The sequence below is a fragment of the Triturus cristatus genome, chromosome 5_2 (genome assembly GCF_964204655.1).
Source record: "Triturus cristatus chromosome 5_2, aTriCri1.1, whole genome shotgun sequence".
Lineage (NCBI taxonomy): Eukaryota > Metazoa > Chordata > Amphibia > Caudata > Salamandridae > Triturus > Triturus cristatus.
Genome location: NC_140588.1, coordinates 553,248,301 through 553,269,487, shown reverse-complemented (window position 1 = coordinate 553,269,487; position 21,187 = coordinate 553,248,301). Strand labels below are relative to the sequence as shown.

The 21,187-nt window shown below is 33.6% G+C and overlaps 2 non-coding genes across 2 annotated transcripts; both read right to left on the bottom strand.

Moving 5' to 3' along the window:
- Positions 1-17,955: 17,955 nt before the first annotated feature.
- On the bottom strand, positions 17,956-18,027 carry TRNAQ-UUG (transfer RNA glutamine (anticodon UUG)). Its single transcript has one exon. It is a non-coding gene; the product is annotated as a tRNA-Gln (tRNA).
- Positions 18,028-20,466: 2,439 nt separating this feature from the next.
- On the bottom strand, positions 20,467-20,538 carry TRNAQ-UUG (transfer RNA glutamine (anticodon UUG)). The gene has a single exon. It is a non-coding gene; the product is annotated as a tRNA-Gln (tRNA).
- Between the last annotated feature and the right edge of the window lie 649 nt (positions 20,539-21,187).

The window sequence follows — 21,187 nt, the reverse complement described above, 5'->3', positions numbered from 1 at the left end:
TGCACATCTTCGGTCCCCGTAATACAAAGTTTGACTCCTCAAGTTTTGTTTTAATGAATGCTTTGCAATTAAAAAGTTCCTTGTTCCCCTTATCAATAACAGTAAGATTTTAAAAAGTAATGTCGTGCATCAGGCCCCTGTGATGAGTTTGAGAAACCAGAGTGAGTTTGTAAAATCTCTCATTATTTTGAGCCATTTAGTTTCCAGGTATTGTAAAAATTCTATTATTTGCTCACATCTAGTAAACTTTTAGAGTATAATCAATAAATTAATTGTTCACCCTACCGGTATTAGATATGTGATATTAATGAATACACTTGAAAGAAAATGATTTGGTCAAGAGTCATAAAATGGTCCCACCGCGATTTGAACTCGGATCATTGGATTCAAAGTCCAAAGTGCTAACCATTACACCATGGAACCTCCCATGTGAAAGGAGTGCAAACTGCTGCAGCAATGTGGAAATGTCAAAGTTTTTAATATTCTACTGTCAAAGAGAAACTGAATTGGATTGCTTTCCTATTCTGGTAAACTTTTGCATATTGAACTATGTTGGGGAAGGATGTTGCCCAAAAGACTCAAATAACGTTATAACTCTGTTGAACAGTGGTTTTTATGTGAGATAATATTTTTCAATGAAAGATAAGTTGCCCCCTGAGGCAAATCTCTTCTGTCAAAATGGAAAGCTCACCCTGGTACGGGAGGGTGGATGGTGTCGTGGTTAGCACTCTGGACTCTGAAAACAGGGATCTGAGTACAAATTTCAGTGGGACTTATCTGAACATTACAATTTTCTTTTCCATTCAGTTCTTAAAAGTTTTATTTGGAACAACATCACATTTACTTATAAACATGTAAAAATCAACCTGTACATATGTATCTCTGTATATATAGCTATATGTCTCTGTATATTTATAGGAACATATAAACATATAGATTATAAAAATAAATATAATTAGTGGAGGTGAAAATCATGAACAGTTGTTGCCTCTCAGCATTTGAAACATGAGTTTCTACTTCTTTCTCTTTTATATGTCCTGAAATTGAGATAGTCACTTTTTACTCATTATTGATCCAACAATACAGTTGATGTATACAAAGCATATCATATGATTTGTGAATGAAGTTCAAAAATGAGAATTTGATCAGTACCTGTCATGCCTCCGACCAAAAGCTTATATTTTACGATTGGAGATCAACTGTTGTAAATCAGCATGAAAAACATTTTCTTTTCACGATTTCCATACTAATATAAAACAACATTTTTACTAGCTGAATGAGATCATCATTTGGGTTCCTCTATGTTTGATTGAAGAAAACTTCTCATTCAAAATGTGCTATTTTTGCCTTATCAATAGCGGGAACGCTTAAAAAAGTGATGCTGTGAATCACCCGTCTGAAATGCGTTTGAGAAAATCAGGATATGATTTTATAATGGCTAACTACTTTGTGAAGAAATTTGATGTCAAAGTATTGTAAAGTTTGTATTGATGTAACTTGTTCAAGCTGATGGACATTTTGAAAGCATTCAATAATTGACTCTTTCAACCTACTGGTGTTGAATTTGAGCTATCAATGAACAAAGATGAAGAAATGGAAAAGCTCAAGAGTAATAAAAAAAGTCCCTCCAAGGTTTCAAATCGGATCATTGGATGCAAAGTCCAAATTGCCAACCATTGCTCTATCGAGCCACCCATGCAGGAGACAGAGACATTGCTTCAGTAGTCTGGAAATGTAGACTGTTTTATTATGCTACAGGCAAAGATGAACATTGTGATATAACTTTTATATTCAGATAAACATTTGAATATTTAACACTTTTATAGAGAATATAGCTGAAAAGAATCAAATCACATTAAATCTCTATCCACTATGACCATTCAAATGAGATATCTTTTTATCAATATAAGAGAAGGACATCACTGATGCGCTCTCTTTTGTCTCAATGGAAAAGGCACTCTTGTGTGAGAGGGTTCCAAGGTGTAATGGTTAGCACTCTGGACTCTGAATCCAGCGATCCGAGTTCAAATCTTGGTGGGACCTACTACAATTATGAGATTCACTGTTTAACTCATTTTTTAGAATTTGGTCTAGAAAAAACCTAATATCAATGTTTTATACTGATGCGTATGAACGCATAAGTATGTATAGATGCATACATAGCTTTATCCATCTAGATAGCTGTTAGACAATATGAACATATCAATTATTCATAAACATAAATATTGAAGCTGAACCTAGAAACTGTTCTTTCACATCCACATTGTAAACATGAGTTTATTTTCCTTTCTCATCTATATGGCCAGTAATGAGATAGTTCATTTTTGCTGATTTCTTAGCTGACAACATGCTGGACTTACACAGTGCATTTCATTGTGAATTTCTTTGAAAGTGAATTTCAGATTCACACCTTTGACATGTCTTTCAAAAGATTCAACTTTATTGGTTGTGGATTTACTGTTGAAAATCAGTGTGTAAAATCTTTGTACGTCTGAATTTCAAGATTATTATTCAAACTGCACATCTTCGGTCCCCGTAATACAAAGTTTGACTCCTCAAGTTTTGTTTTAATGAATGCTTTGCAATTAAAAAGTTCCTTGTTCCCCTTATCAATAACAGTAAGATTTTAAAAAGTAATGTCGTGCATCAGGCCCCTGTGATGAGTTTGAGAAACCAGAGTGAGTTTGTAAAATCTCTCATTATTTTGAGCCATTTAGTTTCCAGGTATTGTAAAAATTCTATTATTTGCTCACATCTAGTAAACTTTTAGAGTATAATCAATAAATTAATTTTTCACCCTACCGGTATTAGATATGTGATATTAATGAATACACATGAAAGAAAATGATTTGGTCAAGAGTCATAAAATGGTCCCACCGCGATTTGAACTCGGATCATTGGATTCAAAGTCCAAAGTGCTAACCATTACACCATGGAACCTCCCATGTGAAAGGAGTGCAAACTGCTGCAGCAATGTGGAAATGTCAAAGTTTTTAATATTCTACTGTCAAAGAGAAACTGAATTGGATTGCTTTCCTATTCTGGTAAACTTTTGCATATTGAACTATGTTGGGGAAGGATGTTGCCCAAAAGACTCAAATAACGTTATAACTCTGTTGAACAGTGGTTTTTATGTGAGATAATATTTTTCAATGAAAGATAAGTTGCCCCCTGAGGCAAATCTCTTCTGTCAAAATGGAAAGCTCACCCTGGTACGGGAGGGTGGATGGTGTCGTGGTTAGCACTCTGGACTCTGAAAACAGGGATCTGAGTACAAATTTCAGTGGGACTTATCTGAACATTACAATTTTCTTTTCCATTCAGTTCTTAAAAGTTTTATTTGGAACAACATCACATTTACTTATAAACATGTAAAAATCAACCTGTACATATGTATCTCTGTATATATAGCTATATGTCTCTGTATATTTATAGGAACATATAAACATATAGATTATAAAAATAAATATAATTAGTGGAGGTGAAAATCATGAACAGTTGTTGCCTCTCAGCATTTGAAACATGAGTTTCTACTTCTTTCTCTTTTATATGTCCTGAAATTGAGATAGTCACTTTTTACTCATTATTGATCCAACAATACAGTTGATGTATACAAAGCATATCATATGATTTCTGAATGAAGTTCAAAAATGAGAATTTGATCAGTACCTGTCATGCCTCCGACCAAAAGCTTATATTTTACGATTGGAGATCAACTGTTGTAAATCAGCATGAAAAACATTTTCTTTTCACGATTTCCATACTAATATAAAACAACATTTTTACTAGCTGAATGAGATCATCATTTGGGTTCCTCTATGTTTGATTGAAGAAAACTTCTCATTCAAAATGTGCTATTTTTGCCTTATCAATAGCGGGAACGCTTAAAAAAGTGATGCTGTGAATCACCCGTCTGAAATGCGTTTGAGAAAATCAGGATATGATTTTATAATGGCTAACTACTTTGTGAAGAAATTTGATGTCAAAGTATTGTAAAGTTTGTATTGATGTAACTTGTTCAAGCTGATGGACATTTTGAAAGCATTCAATAATTGACTCTTTCAACCTACTGGTGTTGAATTTGAGCTATCAATGAACAAAGATGAAGAAATGGAAAAGCTCAAGAGTAATAAAAAAAGTCCCTCCAAGGTTTCAAATCGGATCATTGGATGCAAAGTCCAAATTGCCAACCATTGCTCTATCGAGCCACCCATGCAGGAGACAGAGACATTGCTTCAGTAGTCTGGAAATGTAGACTGTTTTATTATGCTACAGGCAAAGATGAACATTGTGATATAACTTTTATATTCAGATAAACATTTGAATATTTAACACTTTTATAGAGAATATAGCTGAAAAGAATCAAATCACATTAAATCTCTATCCACTATGACCATTCAAATGAGATATCTTTTTATCAATATAAGAAAAGGACATCACTGATGCGCTCTCTTTTGTCTCAATGGAAAAGGCACTCTTGTGTGAGAGGGTTCCAAGGTGTAATGGTTAGCACTCTGGACTCTGAATCCAGCGATCCGAGTTCAAATCTCGGTGGGACCTACTACAATTATGAGATTCACTGTTTAACTCATTTTTTAGAATTTGGTCTAGAAAAAACCTAATATCAATGTTTTATACTGATGCGTATGAACGCATAAGTATGTATAGATGCATACATAGCTTTATCCATCTAGATAGCTGTTAGACAATATGAACATATCAATTATTCATAAACATAAATATTCAAGCTGAACCTAGAAACTGTTCTTTCACATCCACATTGTAAACATGAGTTTATTTTCCTTTCTCATCTATATGGCCAGTAATGATATAGTTCATTTTTGCTGATTTCTTAGCTGACAACATGCTGGACTTACACAGTGCATTTCATTGTGAATTTCTTTGAAAGTTAATTTCAGATTCACACCTTTGACATGTCTTTCAAAAGATTTAACTTTATTGGTTGTGGATTTACTGTTGAAAATCAGTGTGTAAAATCTTTGTACGTCTGAATTTCAAGATTATTATTCAAACTGCACATCTTCGGTCCCCGTAATACAAAGTTTGACTCCTCAAGTTTTGTTTTAATGAATGCTTTGCAATTAAAAAGTTCCTTGTTCCCCTTATCAATAACAGTAAGATTTTAAAAAGTAATGTCGTGCATCAGGCCCCTGTGATGAGTTTGAGAAACCAGAGTGAGTTTGTAAAATCTCTCATTATTTTGAGCCATTTAGTTTCCAGGTATTGTAAAAATTCTATTATTTGCTCACATCTAGTAAACTTTTAGAGTATAATCAATAAATTAATTGTTCACCCTACCGGTATTAGATATGTGATATTAATGAATACACTTGAAAGAAAATGATTTGGTCAAGAGTCATAAAATGGTCCCACCGCGATTTGAACTCGGATCATTGGATTCAAAGTCCAAAGTGCTAACCATTACACCATGGAACCTCCCATGTGAAAGGAGTGCAAACTGCTGCAGCAATGTGGAAATGTCAAAGTTTTTAATATTCTACTGTCAAAGAGAAACTGAATTGGATTGCTTTCCTATTCTGGTAAACTTTTGCATATTGAACTATGTTGGGGAAGGATGTTGCCCAAAAGACTCAAATAACGTTATAACTCTGTTGAACAGTGGTTTTTATGTGAGATAATATTTTTCAATGAAAGATAAGTTGCCCCCTGAGGCAAATCTCTTCTGTCAAAATGGAAAGCTCACCCTGGTACGGGAGGGTGGATGGTGTCGTGGTTAGCACTCTGGACTCTGAAAACAGGGATCTGAGTACAAATTTCAGTGGGACTTATCTGAACATTACAATTTTCTTTTCCATTCAGTTCTTAAAAGTTTTATTTGGAACAACATCACATTTACTTATAAACATGTAAAAATCAACCTGTACATATGTATCTCTGTATATATAGCTATATGTCTCTGTATATTTATAGGAACATATAAACATATAGATTATAAAAATAAATATAATTAGTGGAGGTGAAAATCATGAACAGTTGTTGCCTCTCAGCATTTGAAACATGAGTTTCTACTTCTTTCTCTTTTATATGTCCTGAAATTGAGATAGTCACTTTTTACTCATTATTGATCCAACAATACAGTTGATGTATACAAAGCATATCATATGATTTCTGAATGAAGTTCAAAAATGAGAATTTGATCAGTACCTGTCATGCCTCCGACCAAAAGCTTATATTTTACGATTGGAGATCAACTGTTGTAAATCAGCATGAAAAACATTTTCTTTTCACGATTTCCATACTAATATAAAACAACATTTTTACTAGCTGAATGAGATCATCATTTGGGTTCCTCTATGTTTGATTGAAGAAAACTTCTCATTCAAAATGTGCTATTTTTGCCTTATCAATAGCGGGAACGCTTAAAAAAGTGATGCTGTGAATCACCCGTCTGAAATGCGTTTGAGAAAATCAGGATATGATTTTATAATGGCTAACTACTTTGTGAAGAAATTTGATGTCAAAGTATTGTAAAGTTTGTATTGATGTAACTTGTTCAAGCTGATGGACATTTTGAAAGCATTCAATAATTGACTCTTTCAACCTACTGGTGTTGAATTTGAGCTATCAATGAACAAAGATGAAGAAATGGAAAAGCTCAAGAGTAATAAAAAAAGTCCCTCCAAGGTTTCAAATCGGATCATTGGATGCAAAGTCCAAATTGCCAACCATTGCTCTATCGAGCCACCCATGCAGGAGACAGAGACATTGCTTCAGTAGTCTGGAAATGTAGACTGTTTTATTATGCTACAGGCAAAGATGAACATTGTGATATAACTTTTATATTCAGATAAACATTTGAATATTTAACACTTTTATAGAGAATATAGCTGAAAAGAATCAAATCACATTAAATCTCTATCCACTATGACCATTCAAATGAGATATCTTTTTATCAATATAAGAGAAGGACATCACTGATGCGCTCTCTTTTGTCTCAATGGAAAAGGCACTCTTGTGTGAGAGGGTTCCAAGGTGTAATGGTTAGCACTCTGGACTCTGAATCCAGCGATCCGAGTTCAAATCTTGGTGGGACCTACTACAATTATGAGATTCACTGTTTAACTCATTTTTTAGAATTTGGTCTAGAAAAAACCTAATATCAATGTTTTATACTGATGCGTATGAACGCATAAGTATGTATAGATGCATACATAGCTTTATCCATCTAGATAGCTGTTAGACAATATGAACATATCAATTATTCATAAACATAAATATTGAAGCTGAACCTAGAAACTGTTCTTTCACATCCACATTGTAAACATGAGTTTATTTTCCTTTCTCATCTATATGGCCAGTAATGAGATAGTTCATTTTTGCTGATTTCTTAGCTGACAACATGCTGGACTTACACAGTGCATTTCATTGTGAATTTCTTTGAAAGTGAATTTCAGATTCACACCTTTGACATGTCTTTCAAAAGATTCAACTTTATTGGTTGTGGATTTACTGTTGAAAATCAGTGTGTAAAATCTTTGTACGTCTGAATTTCAAGATTATTATTCAAACTGCACATCTTCGGTCCCCGTAATACAAAGTTTGACTCCTCAAGTTTTGTTTTAATGAATGCTTTGCAATTAAAAAGTTCCTTGTTCCCCTTATCAATAACAGTAAGATTTTAAAAAGTAATGTCGTGCATCAGGCCCCTGTGATGAGTTTGAGAAACCAGAGTGAGTTTGTAAAATCTCTCATTATTTTGAGCCATTTAGTTTCCAGGTATTGTAAAAATTCTATTATTTGCTCACATCTAGTAAACTTTTAGAGTATAATCAATAAATTAATTTTTCACCCTACCGGTATTAGATATGTGATATTAATGAATACACATGAAAGAAAATGATTTGGTCAAGAGTCATAAAATGGTCCCACCGCGATTTGAACTCGGATCATTGGATTCAAAGTCCAAAGTGCTAACCATTACACCATGGAACCTCCCATGTGAAAGGAGTGCAAACTGCTGCAGCAATGTGGAAATGTCAAAGTTTTTAATATTCTACTGTCAAAGAGAAACTGAATTGGATTGCTTTCCTATTCTGGTAAACTTTTGCATATTGAACTATGTTGGGGAAGGATGTTGCCCAAAAGACTCAAATAACGTTATAACTCTGTTGAACAGTGGTTTTTATGTGAGATAATATTTTTCAATGAAAGATAAGTTGCCCCCTGAGGCAAATCTCTTCTGTCAAAATGGAAAGCTCACCCTGGTACGGGAGGGTGGATGGTGTCGTGGTTAGCACTCTGGACTCTGAAAACAGGGATCTGAGTACAAATTTCAGTGGGACTTATCTGAACATTACAATTTTCTTTTCCATTCAGTTCTTAAAAGTTTTATTTGGAACAACATCACATTTACTTATAAACATGTAAAAATCAACCTGTACATATGTATCTCTGTATATATAGCTATATGTCTCTGTATATTTATAGGAACATATAAACATATAGATTATAAAAATAAATATAATTAGTGGAGGTGAAAATCATGAACAGTTGTTGCCTCTCAGCATTTGAAACATGAGTTTCTACTTCTTTCTCTTTTATATGTCCTGAAATTGAGATAGTCACTTTTTACTCATTATTGATCCAACAATACAGTTGATGTATACAAAGCATATCATATGATTTCTGAATGAAGTTCAAAAATGAGAATTTGATCAGTACCTGTCATGCCTCCGACCAAAAGCTTATATTTTACGATTGGAGATCAACTGTTGTAAATCAGCATGAAAAACATTTTCTTTTCACGATTTCCATACTAATATAAAACAACATTTTTACTAGCTGAATGAGATCATCATTTGGGTTCCTCTATGTTTGATTGAAGAAAACTTCTCATTCAAAATGTGCTATTTTTGCCTTATCAATAGCGGGAACGCTTAAAAAAGTGATGCTGTGAATCACCCGTCTGAAATGCGTTTGAGAAAATCAGGATATGATTTTATAATGGCTAACTACTTTGTGAAGAAATTTGATGTCAAAGTATTGTAAAGTTTGTATTGATGTAACTTGTTCAAGCTGATGGACATTTTGAAAGCATTCAATAATTGACTCTTTCAACCTACTGGTGTTGAATTTGAGCTATCAATGAACAAAGATGAAGAAATGGAAAAGCTCAAGAGTAATAAAAAAAGTCCCTCCAAGGTTTCAAATCGGATCATTGGATGCAAAGTCCAAATTGCCAACCATTGCTCTATCGAGCCACCCATGCAGGAGACAGAGACATTGCTTCAGTAGTCTGGAAATGTAGACTGTTTTATTATGCTACAGGCAAAGATGAACATTGTGATATAACTTTTATATTCAGATAAACATTTGAATATTTAACACTTTTATAGAGAATATAGCTGAAAAGAATCAAATCACATTAAATCTCTATCCACTATGACCATTCAAATGAGATATCTTTTTATCAATATAAGAAAAGGACATCACTGATGCGCTCTCTTTTGTCTCAATGGAAAAGGCACTCTTGTGTGAGAGGGTTCCAAGGTGTAATGGTTAGCACTCTGGACTCTGAATCCAGCGATCCGAGTTCAAATCTCGGTGGGACCTACTACAATTATGAGATTCACTGTTTAACTCATTTTTTAGAATTTGGTCTAGAAAAAACCTAATATCAATGTTTTATACTGATGCGTATGAACGCATAAGTATGTATAGATGCATACATAGCTTTATCCATCTAGATAGCTGTTAGACAATATGAACATATCAATTATTCATAAACATAAATATTCAAGCTGAACCTAGAAACTGTTCTTTCACATCCACATTGTAAACATGAGTTTATTTTCCTTTCTCATCTATATGGCCAGTAATGATATAGTTCATTTTTGCTGATTTCTTAGCTGACAACATGCTGGACTTACACAGTGCATTTCATTGTGAATTTCTTTGAAAGTTAATTTCAGATTCACACCTTTGACATGTCTTTCAAAAGATTTAACTTTATTGGTTGTGGATTTACTGTTGAAAATCAGTGTGTAAAATCTTTGTACGTCTGAATTTCAAGATTATTATTCAAACTGCACATCTTCGGTCCCCGTAATACAAAGTTTGACTCCTCAAGTTTTGTTTTAATGAATGCTTTGCAATTAAAAAGTTCCTTGTTCCCCTTATCAATAACAGTAAGATTTTAAAAAGTAATGTCGTGCATCAGGCCCCTGTGATGAGTTTGAGAAACCAGAGTGAGTTTGTAAAATCTCTCATTATTTTGAGCCATTTAGTTTCCAGGTATTGTAAAAATTCTATTATTTGCTCACATCTAGTAAACTTTTAGAGTATAATCAATAAATTAATTGTTCACCCTACCGGTATTAGATATGTGATATTAATGAATACACTTGAAAGAAAATGATTTGGTCAAGAGTCATAAAATGGTCCCACCGCGATTTGAACTCGGATCATTGGATTCAAAGTCCAAAGTGCTAACCATTACACCATGGAACCTCCCATGTGAAAGGAGTGCAAACTGCTGCAGCAATGTGGAAATGTCAAAGTTTTTAATATTCTACTGTCAAAGAGAAACTGAATTGGATTGCTTTCCTATTCTGGTAAACTTTTGCATATTGAACTATGTTGGGGAAGGATGTTGCCCAAAAGACTCAAATAACGTTATAACTCTGTTGAACAGTGGTTTTTATGTGAGATAATATTTTTCAATGAAAGATAAGTTGCCCCCTGAGGCAAATCTCTTCTGTCAAAATGGAAAGCTCACCCTGGTACGGGAGGGTGGATGGTGTCGTGGTTAGCACTCTGGACTCTGAAAACAGGGATCTGAGTACAAATTTCAGTGGGACTTATCTGAACATTACAATTTTCTTTTCCATTCAGTTCTTAAAAGTTTTATTTGGAACAACATCACATTTACTTATAAACATGTAAAAATCAACCTGTACATATGTATCTCTGTATATATAGCTATATGTCTCTGTATATTTATAGGAACATATAAACATATAGATTATAAAAATAAATATAATTAGTGGAGGTGAAAATCATGAACAGTTGTTGCCTCTCAGCATTTGAAACATGAGTTTCTACTTCTTTCTCTTTTATATGTCCTGAAATTGAGATAGTCACTTTTTACTCATTATTGATCCAACAATACAGTTGATGTATACAAAGCATATCATATGATTTGTGAATGAAGTTCAAAAATGAGAATTTGATCAGTACCTGTCATGCCTCCGACCAAAAGCTTATATTTTACGATTGGAGATCAACTGTTGTAAATCAGCATGAAAAACATTTTCTTTTCACGATTTCCATACTAATATAAAACAACATTTTTACTAGCTGAATGAGATCATCATTTGGGTTCCTCTATGTTTGATTGAAGAAAACTTCTCATTCAAAATGTGCTATTTTTGCCTTATCAATAGCGGGAACGCTTAAAAAAGTGATGCTGTGAATCACCCGTCTGAATGCGTTTGAGAAAATCAGGATATGATTTTATAATGGCTAACTACTTTGTGAAGAAATTTGATGTCAAAGTATTGTAAAGTTTGTATTGATGTAACTTGTTCAAGCTGATGGACATTTTGAAAGCATTCAATAATTGACTCTTTCAACCTACTGGTGTTGAATTTGAGCTATCAATGAACAAAGATGAAGAAATGGAAAAGCTCAAGAGTAATAAAAAAAGTCCCTCCAAGGTTTCAAATCGGATCATTGGATGCAAAGTCCAAATTGCCAACCATTGCTCTATCGAGCCACCCATGCAGGAGACAGAGACATTGCTTCAGTAGTCTGGAAATGTAGACTGTTTTATTATGCTACAGGCAAAGATGAACATTGTGATATAACTTTTATATTCAGATAAACATTTGAATATTTAACACTTTTATAGAGAATATAGCTGAAAAGAATCAAATCACATTAAATCTCTATCCACTATGACCATTCAAATGAGATATCTTTTTATCAATATAAGAGAAGGACATCACTGATGCGCTCTCTTTTGTCTCAATGGAAAAGGCACTCTTGTGTGAGAGGGTTCCAAGGTGTAATGGTTAGCACTCTGAATCCAGCGATCCGAGTTCAAATCTCGGTGGGACCTACTACAATTATGAGATTCACTGTTTAACTCATTTTTTAGAATTTGGTCTAGAAAAAACCTAATATCAACGTTTTATACTGATGCGTTTGAACGCATAAGTATGTATAGATGCATACATAGCTTTATCCATCTAGATAGCTGTTAGACAATATGAACATATCAATTATTCATAAACATAAATATTGAAGCTGAACCTAGAAACTGTTCTTTCACATCCACATTGTAAACATGAGTTTATTTTCCTTTCTCATCTATATGGCCAGTAATGAGATAGTTCATTTTTGCTGATTTCTTAGCTGACAACATGCTGGACTTACACAGTGCATTTCATTGTGAATTTCTTTGAAAGTGAATTTCAGATTCACACCTTTGACATGTCTTTCAAAAGATTCAACTTTATTGGTTGTGGATTTACTGTTGAAAATCAGTGTGTAAAATCTTTGTACGTCTGAATTTCAAGATTATTATTCAAACTGCACATCTTCGGTCCCCGTAATACAAAGTTTGACTCCTCAAGTTTTGTTTTAATGAATGCTTTGCAATTAAAAAGTTCCTTGTTCCCCTTATCAATAACAGTAAGATTTTAAAAAGTAATGTCGTGCATCAGGCCCCTGTGATGAGTTTGAGAAACCAGAGTGAGTTTGTAAAATCTCTCATTATTTTGAGCCATTTAGTTTCCAGGTATTGTAAAAATTCTATTATTTGCTCACATCTAGTAAACTTTTAGAGTATAATCAATAAATTAATTTTTCACCCTACCGGTATTAGATATGTGATATTAATGAATACACTTGAAAGAAAATGATTTGGTCAAGAGTCATAAAATGGTCCCACCGCGATTTGAACTCGGATCATTGGATTCAAAGTCCAAAGTGCTAACCATTACACCATGGAACCTCCCATGTGAAAGGAGTGCAAACTGCTGCAGCAATGTGGAAATGTCAAAGTTTTTAATATTCTACTGTCAAAGAGAAACTGAATTGGATTGCTTTCCTATTCTGGTAAACTTTTGCATATTGAACTATGTTGGGGAAGGATGTTGCCCAAAAGACTCAAATAACGTTATAACTCTGTTGAACAGTGGTTTTTATGTGAGATAATATTTTTCAATGAAAGATAAGTTGCCCCCTGAGGCAAATCTCTTCTGTCAAAATGGAAAGCTCACCCTGGTACGGGAGGGTGGATGGTGTCGTGGTTAGCACTCTGGACTCTGAAAACAGGGATCTGAGTACAAATTTCAGTGGGACTTATCTGAACATTACAATTTTCTTTTCCATTCAGTTCTTAAAAGTTTTATTTGGAACAACATCACATTTACTTATAAACATGTAAAAATCAACCTGTACATATGTATCTCTGTATATATAGCTATATGTCTCTGTATATTTATAGGAACATATAAACATATAGATTATAAAAATAAATATAATTAGTGGAGGTGAAAATCATGAACAGTTGTTGCCTCTCAGCATTTGAAACATGAGTTTCTACTTCTTTCTCTTTTATATGTCCTGAAATTGAGATAGTCACTTTTTACTCATTATTGATCCAACAATACAGTTGATGTATACAAAGCATATCATATGATTTCTGAATGAAGTTCAAAAATGAGAATTTGATCAGTACCTGTCATGCCTCCGACCAAAAGCTTATATTTTACGATTGGAGATCAACTGTTGTAAATCAGCATGAAAAACATTTTCTTTTCACGATTTCCATACTAATATAAAACAACATTTTTACTAGCTGAATGAGATCATCATTTGGGTTCCTCTATGTTTGATTGAAGAAAACTTCTCATTCAAAATGTGCTATTTTTGCCTTATCAATAGCGGGAACGCTTAAAAAAGTGATGCTGTGAATCACCCGTCTGAAATGCGTTTGAGAAAATCAGGATATGATTTTATAATGGCTAACTACTTTGTGAAGAAATTTGATGTCAAAGTATTGTAAAGTTTGTATTGATGTAACTTGTTCAAGCTGATGGACATTTTGAAAGCATTCAATAATTGACTCTTTCAACCTACTGGTGTTGAATTTGAGCTATCAATGAACAAAGATGAAGAAATGGAAAAGCTCAAGAGTAATAAAAAAAGTCCCTCCAAGGTTTCAAATCGGATCATTGGATGCAAAGTCCAAATTGCCAACCATTGCTCTATCGAGCCACCCATGCAGGAGACAGAGACATTGCTTCAGTAGTCTGGAAATGTAGACTGTTTTATTATGCTACAGGCAAAGATGAACATTGTGATATAACTTTTATATTCAGATAAACATTTGAATATTTAACACTTTTATAGAGAATATAGCTGAAAAGAATCAAATCACATTAAATCTCTATCCACTATGACCATTCAAATGAGATATCTTTTTATCAATATAAGAAAAGGACATCACTGATGCGCTCTCTTTTGTCTCAATGGAAAAGGCACTCTTGTGTGAGAGGGTTCCAAGGTGTAATGGTTAGCACTCTGGACTCTGAATCCAGCGATCCGAGTTCAAATCTCGGTGGGACCTACTACAATTATGAGATTCACTGTTTAACTCATTTTTTAGAATTTGGTCTAGAAAAAACCTAATATCAATGTTTTATACTGATGCGTATGAACGCATAAGTATGTATAGATGCATACATAGCTTTATCCATCTAGATAGCTGTTAGACAATATGAACATATCAATTATTCATAAACATAAATATTCAAGCTGAACCTAGAAACTGTTCTTTCACATCCACATTGTAAACATGAGTTTATTTTCCTTTCTCATCTATATGGCCAGTAATGATATAGTTCATTTTTGCTGATTTCTTAGCTGACAACATGCTGGACTTACACAGTGCATTTCATTGTGAATTTCTTTGAAAGTTAATTTCAGATTCACACCTTTGACATGTCTTTCAAAAGATTTAACTTTATTGGTTGTGGATTTACTGTTGAAAATCAGTGTGTAAAATCTTTGTACGTCTGAATTTCAAGATTATTATTCAAACTGCACATCTTCGGTCCCCGTAATACAAAGTTTGACTCCTCAAGTTTTGTTTTAATGAATGCTTTGCAATTAAAAAGTTCCTTGTTCCCCTTATCAATAACAGTAAGATTTTAAAAAGTAATGTCGTGCATCAGGCCCCTGTGATGAGTTTGAGAAACCAGAGTGAGTTTGTAAAATCTCTCATTATTTTGAGCCATTTAGTTTCCAGGTATTGTAAAAATTCTATTATTTGCTCACATCTAGTAAACTTTTAGAGTATAATCAATAAATTAATTGTTCACCCTACCGGTATTAGATATGTGATATTAATGAATACACTTGAAAGAAAATGATTTGGTCAAGAGTCATAAAATGGTCCCACCGCGATTTGAACTCGGATCATTGGATTCAAAGTCCAAAGTGCTAACCATTACACCATGGAACCTCCCATGTGAAAGGAGTGCAAACTGCTGCAACAATGTGGAAATGTCAAAGTTTTTAATATTCTACTGTCAAAGAGAAACTGAATTGGATTGCTTTCCTATTCTGGTAAACTTTTGCATATTGAACTATGTTGGGGAAGGATGTTGCCCAAAAGACTCAAATAACGTTATAACTCTGTTGAACAGTGGTTTTTATGTGAGATAATATTTTTCAATGAAAGATAAGTTGCCCCCTGAGGCAAATCTCTTCTGTCAAAATGGAAAGCTCACCCTGGTACGGGAGGGTGGATGGTGTCGTGGTTAGCACTCTGGACTCTGAAAACAGGGATCTGAGTACAAATTTCAGTGGGACTTATCTGAACATTACAATTTTCTTTTCCATTCAGTTCTTAAAAGTTTTATTTGGAACAACATCACATTTACTTATAAACATGTAAAAATCAACCTGTACATATGTATCTCTGTATATATAGCTATATGTCTCTGTATATTTATAGGAACATATAAACATATAGATTATAAAAATAAATATAATTAGTGGAGGTGAAAATCATGAACAGTTGTTGCCTCTCAGCATTTGAAACATGAGTTTCTACTTCTTTCTCTTTTATATGTCCTGAAATTGAGATAGTCACTTTTTACTCATTATTGATCCAACAATACAGTTGATGTATACAAAGCATATCATATGATTTGTGAATGAAGTTCGAAAAATGAGAATTTGATCAGTACCTGTCATGCCTCCGACCAAAAGCTTATATTTTACGATTGGAGATCAACTGTTGTAAATCAGCATGAAAAACATTTTCTTTTCACGATTTCCATACTAATATAAAACAACATTTTTACTAGCTGAATGAGATCATCATTTGGGTTCCTCTATGTTTGATTGAAGAAAACTTCTCATTCAAAATGTGCTATTTTTGCCTTATCAATAGCGGGAACGCTTAAAAAAGTGATGCTGTGAATCACCCGTCTGAATGCGTTTGAGAAAATCAGGATATGATTTTATAATGGCTAACTACTTTGTGAAGAAATTTGATGTCAAAGTATTGTAAAGTTTGTATTGATGTAACTTGTTCAAGCTGATGGACATTTTGAAAGCATTCAATAATTGACTCTTTCAACCTACTGGTGTTGAATTTGAGCTATCAATGAACAAAGATGAAGAAATGGAAAAGCTCAAGAGTAATAAAAAAAGTCCCTCCAAGGTTTCAAATCGGATCATTGGATGCAAAGTCCAAATTGCCAACCATTGCTCTATCGAGCCACCCATGCAGGAGACAGAGACATTGCTTCAGTAGTCTGGAAATGTAGACTGTTTTATTATGCTACAGGCAAAGATGAACATTGTGATATAACTTTTATATTCAGATAAACATTTGAATATTTAACACTTTTATAGAGAATATAGCTGAAAAGAATCAAATCACATTAAATCTCTATCCACTATGACCATTCAAATGAGATATCTTTTTATCAATATAAGAGAAGGACATCACTGATGCGCTCTCTTTTGTCTCAATGGAAAAGGCACTCTTGTGTGAGAGGGTTCCAAGGTGTAATGGTTAGCACTCTGAATCCAGCGATCCGAGTTCAAATCTCGGTGGGACCTACTACAATTATGAGATTCACTGTTTAACTCATTTTTTAGAATTTGGTCTAGAAAAAACCTAATATCAACGTTTTATACTGATGCGTTTGAACGCATAAGTATGTATAGATGCATACATAGCTTTATCCATCTAGATAGCTGTTAGACAATATGAACATATCAATTATTCATAAACATAAATATTGAAGCTGAACCTAGAAACTGTTCTTTCACATCCACATTGTAAACATGAGTTTATTTTCCTTTCTCATCTATATGGCCAGTAATGAGATAGTTCATTTTTGCTGATTTCTTAGCTGACAACATGCTGGACTTACACAGTGCATTTCATTGTGAATTTCTTTGAAAGTGAATTTCAGATTCACACCTTTGACATGTCTTTCAAAAGATTCAACTTTATTGGTTGTGGATTTACTGTTGAAAATCAGTGTGTAAAATCTTTGTACGTCTGAATTTCAAGATTATTATTCAAACTGCACATCTTCGGTCCCCGTAATACAAAGTTTGACTCCTCAAGTTTTGTTTTAATGAATGCTTTGCAATTAAAAAGTTCCTTGTTCCCCTTATCAATAACAGTAAGATTTTAAAAAGTAATGTCGTGCATCAGGCCCCTGTGATGAGTTTGAGAAACCAGAGTGAGTTTGTAAAATCTCTCATTATTTTGAGCCATTTAGTTTCCAGGTATTGTAAAAATTCTATTATTTGCTCACATCTAGTAAACTTTTAGAGTATAATCAATAAATTAATTTTTCACCCTACCGGTATTAGATATGTGATATTAATGAATACACTTGAAAGAAAATGATTTGGTCAAGAGTCATAAAATGGTCCCACCGAGATTTGAACTCGGATCATTGGATTCAAAGTCCAAAGTGCTAACCATTACACCATGGAACCTCCCATGTGAAAGGAGTGCAAACTGCTGCAGCAATGTGGAAATGTCAAAGTTTTTAATATTCTACTGTCAAAGAGAAACTGAATTGGATTGCTTTCCTATTCTGGTAAACTTTTGCATATTGAACTATGTTGGGGAAGGATGTTGCCCAAAAGACTCAAATAACGTTATAACTCTGTTGAACAGTGGTTTTTATGTGAGATAATATTTTTCAATGAAAGATAAGTTGCCCCCTGAGGCAAATCTCTTCTGTCAAAATGGAAAGCTCACCCTGGTACGGGAGGGTGGATGGTGTCGTGGTTAGCACTCTGGACTCTGAAAACAGGGATCTGAGTACAAATTTCAGTGGGACTTATCTGAACATTACAATTTTCTTTTCCATTCAGTTCTTAAAAGTTTTATTTGGAACAACATCACATTTACTTATAAACATGTAAAAATCAACCTGTACATATGTATCTCTGTATATATAGCTATATGTCTCTGTATATTTATAGGAACATATAAACATATAGATTATAAAAATAAATATAATTAGTGGAGGTGAAAATCATGAACAGTTGTTGCCTCTCAGCATTTGAAACATGAGTTTCTACTTCTTTCTCTTTTATATGTCCTGAAATTGAGATAGTCACTTTTTACTCATTATTGATCCAACAATACAGTTGATGTATACAAAGCATATCATATGATTTGTGAATGAAGTTCGAAAAATGAGAATTTGATCAGTACCTGTCATGCCTCCGACCAAAAGCTTATATTTTACGATTGGAGATCAACTGTTGTAAATCAGCATGAAAAACATTTTCTTTTCACGATTTCCATACTAATATAAAACAACATTTTTACTAGCTGAATGAGATCATCATTTGGGTTCCTCTATGTTTGATTGAAGAAAACTTCTCATTCAAAATGTGCTATTTTTGCCTTATCAATAGCGGGAACGCTTAAAAAAGTGATGCTGTGAATCACCCGTCTGAAATGCGTTTGAGAAAATCAGGATATGATTTTATAATGGCTAACTACTTTGTGAAGAAATTTGATGTCAAAGTATTGTAAAGTTTGTATTGATGTATCTTGTTCAAGCTGATGGACATTTTGAAAGCATTCAATAATTGACTCTTTCAACCTACTGGTGTTGAATTTGAGCTATCAATGAACAAAGATGAAGAAATGGAAAAGCTCAAGAGTAATAAAAAAAGTCCCTCCAAGGTTTCAAATCGGATCATTGGATGCAAAGTCCAAATTGCCAACCATTGCTCTATCGAGCCACCCATGCAGGAGACAGAGACATTGCTTCAGTAGTCTGGAAATGTAGACTGTTTTATTATGCTACAGGCAAAGATGAACATTGTGATATAACTTTTATATTCAGATAAACATTTGAATATTTAACACTTTTATAGAGAATATAGCTGAAAAGAATCAAATCACATTAAATCTCTATCCACTATGACCATTCAAATGAGATATCTTTTTATCAATATAAGAGAAGGACATCACTGATGCGCTCTCTTTTGTCTCAATGGAAAAGGCACTCTTGTGTGAGAGGGTTCCAAGGTGTAATGGTTAGCACTCTGAATCCAGCGATCCGAGTTCAAATCTCGGTGGGACCTACTACAATTATGAGATTCACTGTTTAACTCATTTTTTAGAATTTGGTCTAGAAAAAACCTAATATCAACGTTTTATACTGATGCGTTTGAACGCATAAGTATGTATAGATGCATACATAGCTTTATCCATCTAGATAGCTGTTAGACAATATGAACATATCAATTATTCATAAACATAAATATTGAAGCTGAACCTAGAAACTGTTCTTTCACATCCACATTGTAAACATGAGTTTATTTTCCTTTCTCATCTATATGGCCAGTAATGAGATAGTTCATTTTTGCTGATTTCTTAGCTGACAACATGCTGGACTTACACAGTGCATTTCATTGTGAATTTCTTTGAAAGTGAATTTCAGATTCACACCTTTGACATGTCTTTCAAAAGATTCAACTTTATTGGTTGTGGATTTACTGTTGAAAATCAGTGTGTAAAATCTTTGTACGACTGAATTTCAAGATTATTATTCAAACTGCACATCTTCGGTCCCCGTAATACAAAGTTTGACTCCTCAAGTTTTGTTTTAATGAATGCTTTGCAATTAAAAAGTTCCTTGTTCCCCTTATCAATAACAGTAAGATTTTAAAAAGTAATGTCGTGCATCAGGCCCCTGTGATGAGTTTGAGAAACCAGAGTGAGTTTGTAAAATCTCTCATTATTTTGAGCCATTTAGTTTCCAGGTATTGTAAAAATTCTATTATTTGCTCACATCTAGTAAACTTTTAGAGTATAATCAATAAATTAATTTTTCACCCTACCGGTATTAGATATGTGATATTAATGAATACACTTGAAAGAAAATGATTTGGTCAAGAGTCATAAAATGGTCCCACCGAGATTTGAACTCGGATCATTGGATTCAAAGTCCAAAGTGCTAACCATTACACCATGGAACCTCCCATGTGAAAGGAGTGCAAACTGCTGCAGCAATGTGGAAATGTCAAAGTTTTTAATATTCTACTGTCAAAGAGAAACTGAATTGGATTGCTTTCCTATTCTGGTAAACTTTTGCATATTGAACTATGTTGGGGAAGGATGTTGCCCAAAAGACTCAAATAACGTTATAACTCTGTTGAACAGTGGTTTTTATGTGAGATAATATTTTTCAATGAAAGATAAGTTGCCCCCTGAGGCAAATCTCTTCTGTCAAAATGGAAAGCTCACCCTGGTACGGGAGGGTGGATGGTGTCGTGGTTAGCACTCTGGACTCTGAAAACAGGGATCTGAGTACAAATTTCAGTGGGACTTATCTGAACATTACAATTTTCTTTTCCATTCAGTTCTTAAAAGTTTTATTTGGAACAACATCACATTTACTTATAAACATGTAAAAATCAACCTGTACATATGTATCTCTGTATATATAGCTATATGTCTCTGTATATTTATAGGAACATATAAACATATAGATTATAAAAATAAATATAATTAGTGGAGGTGAAAATCATGAACAGTTGTTGCCTCTCAGCATTTGAAACATGAGTTTCTACTTCTTTCTCTTTTATATGTCCTGAAATTGAGATAGTCACTTTTTACTCATTATTG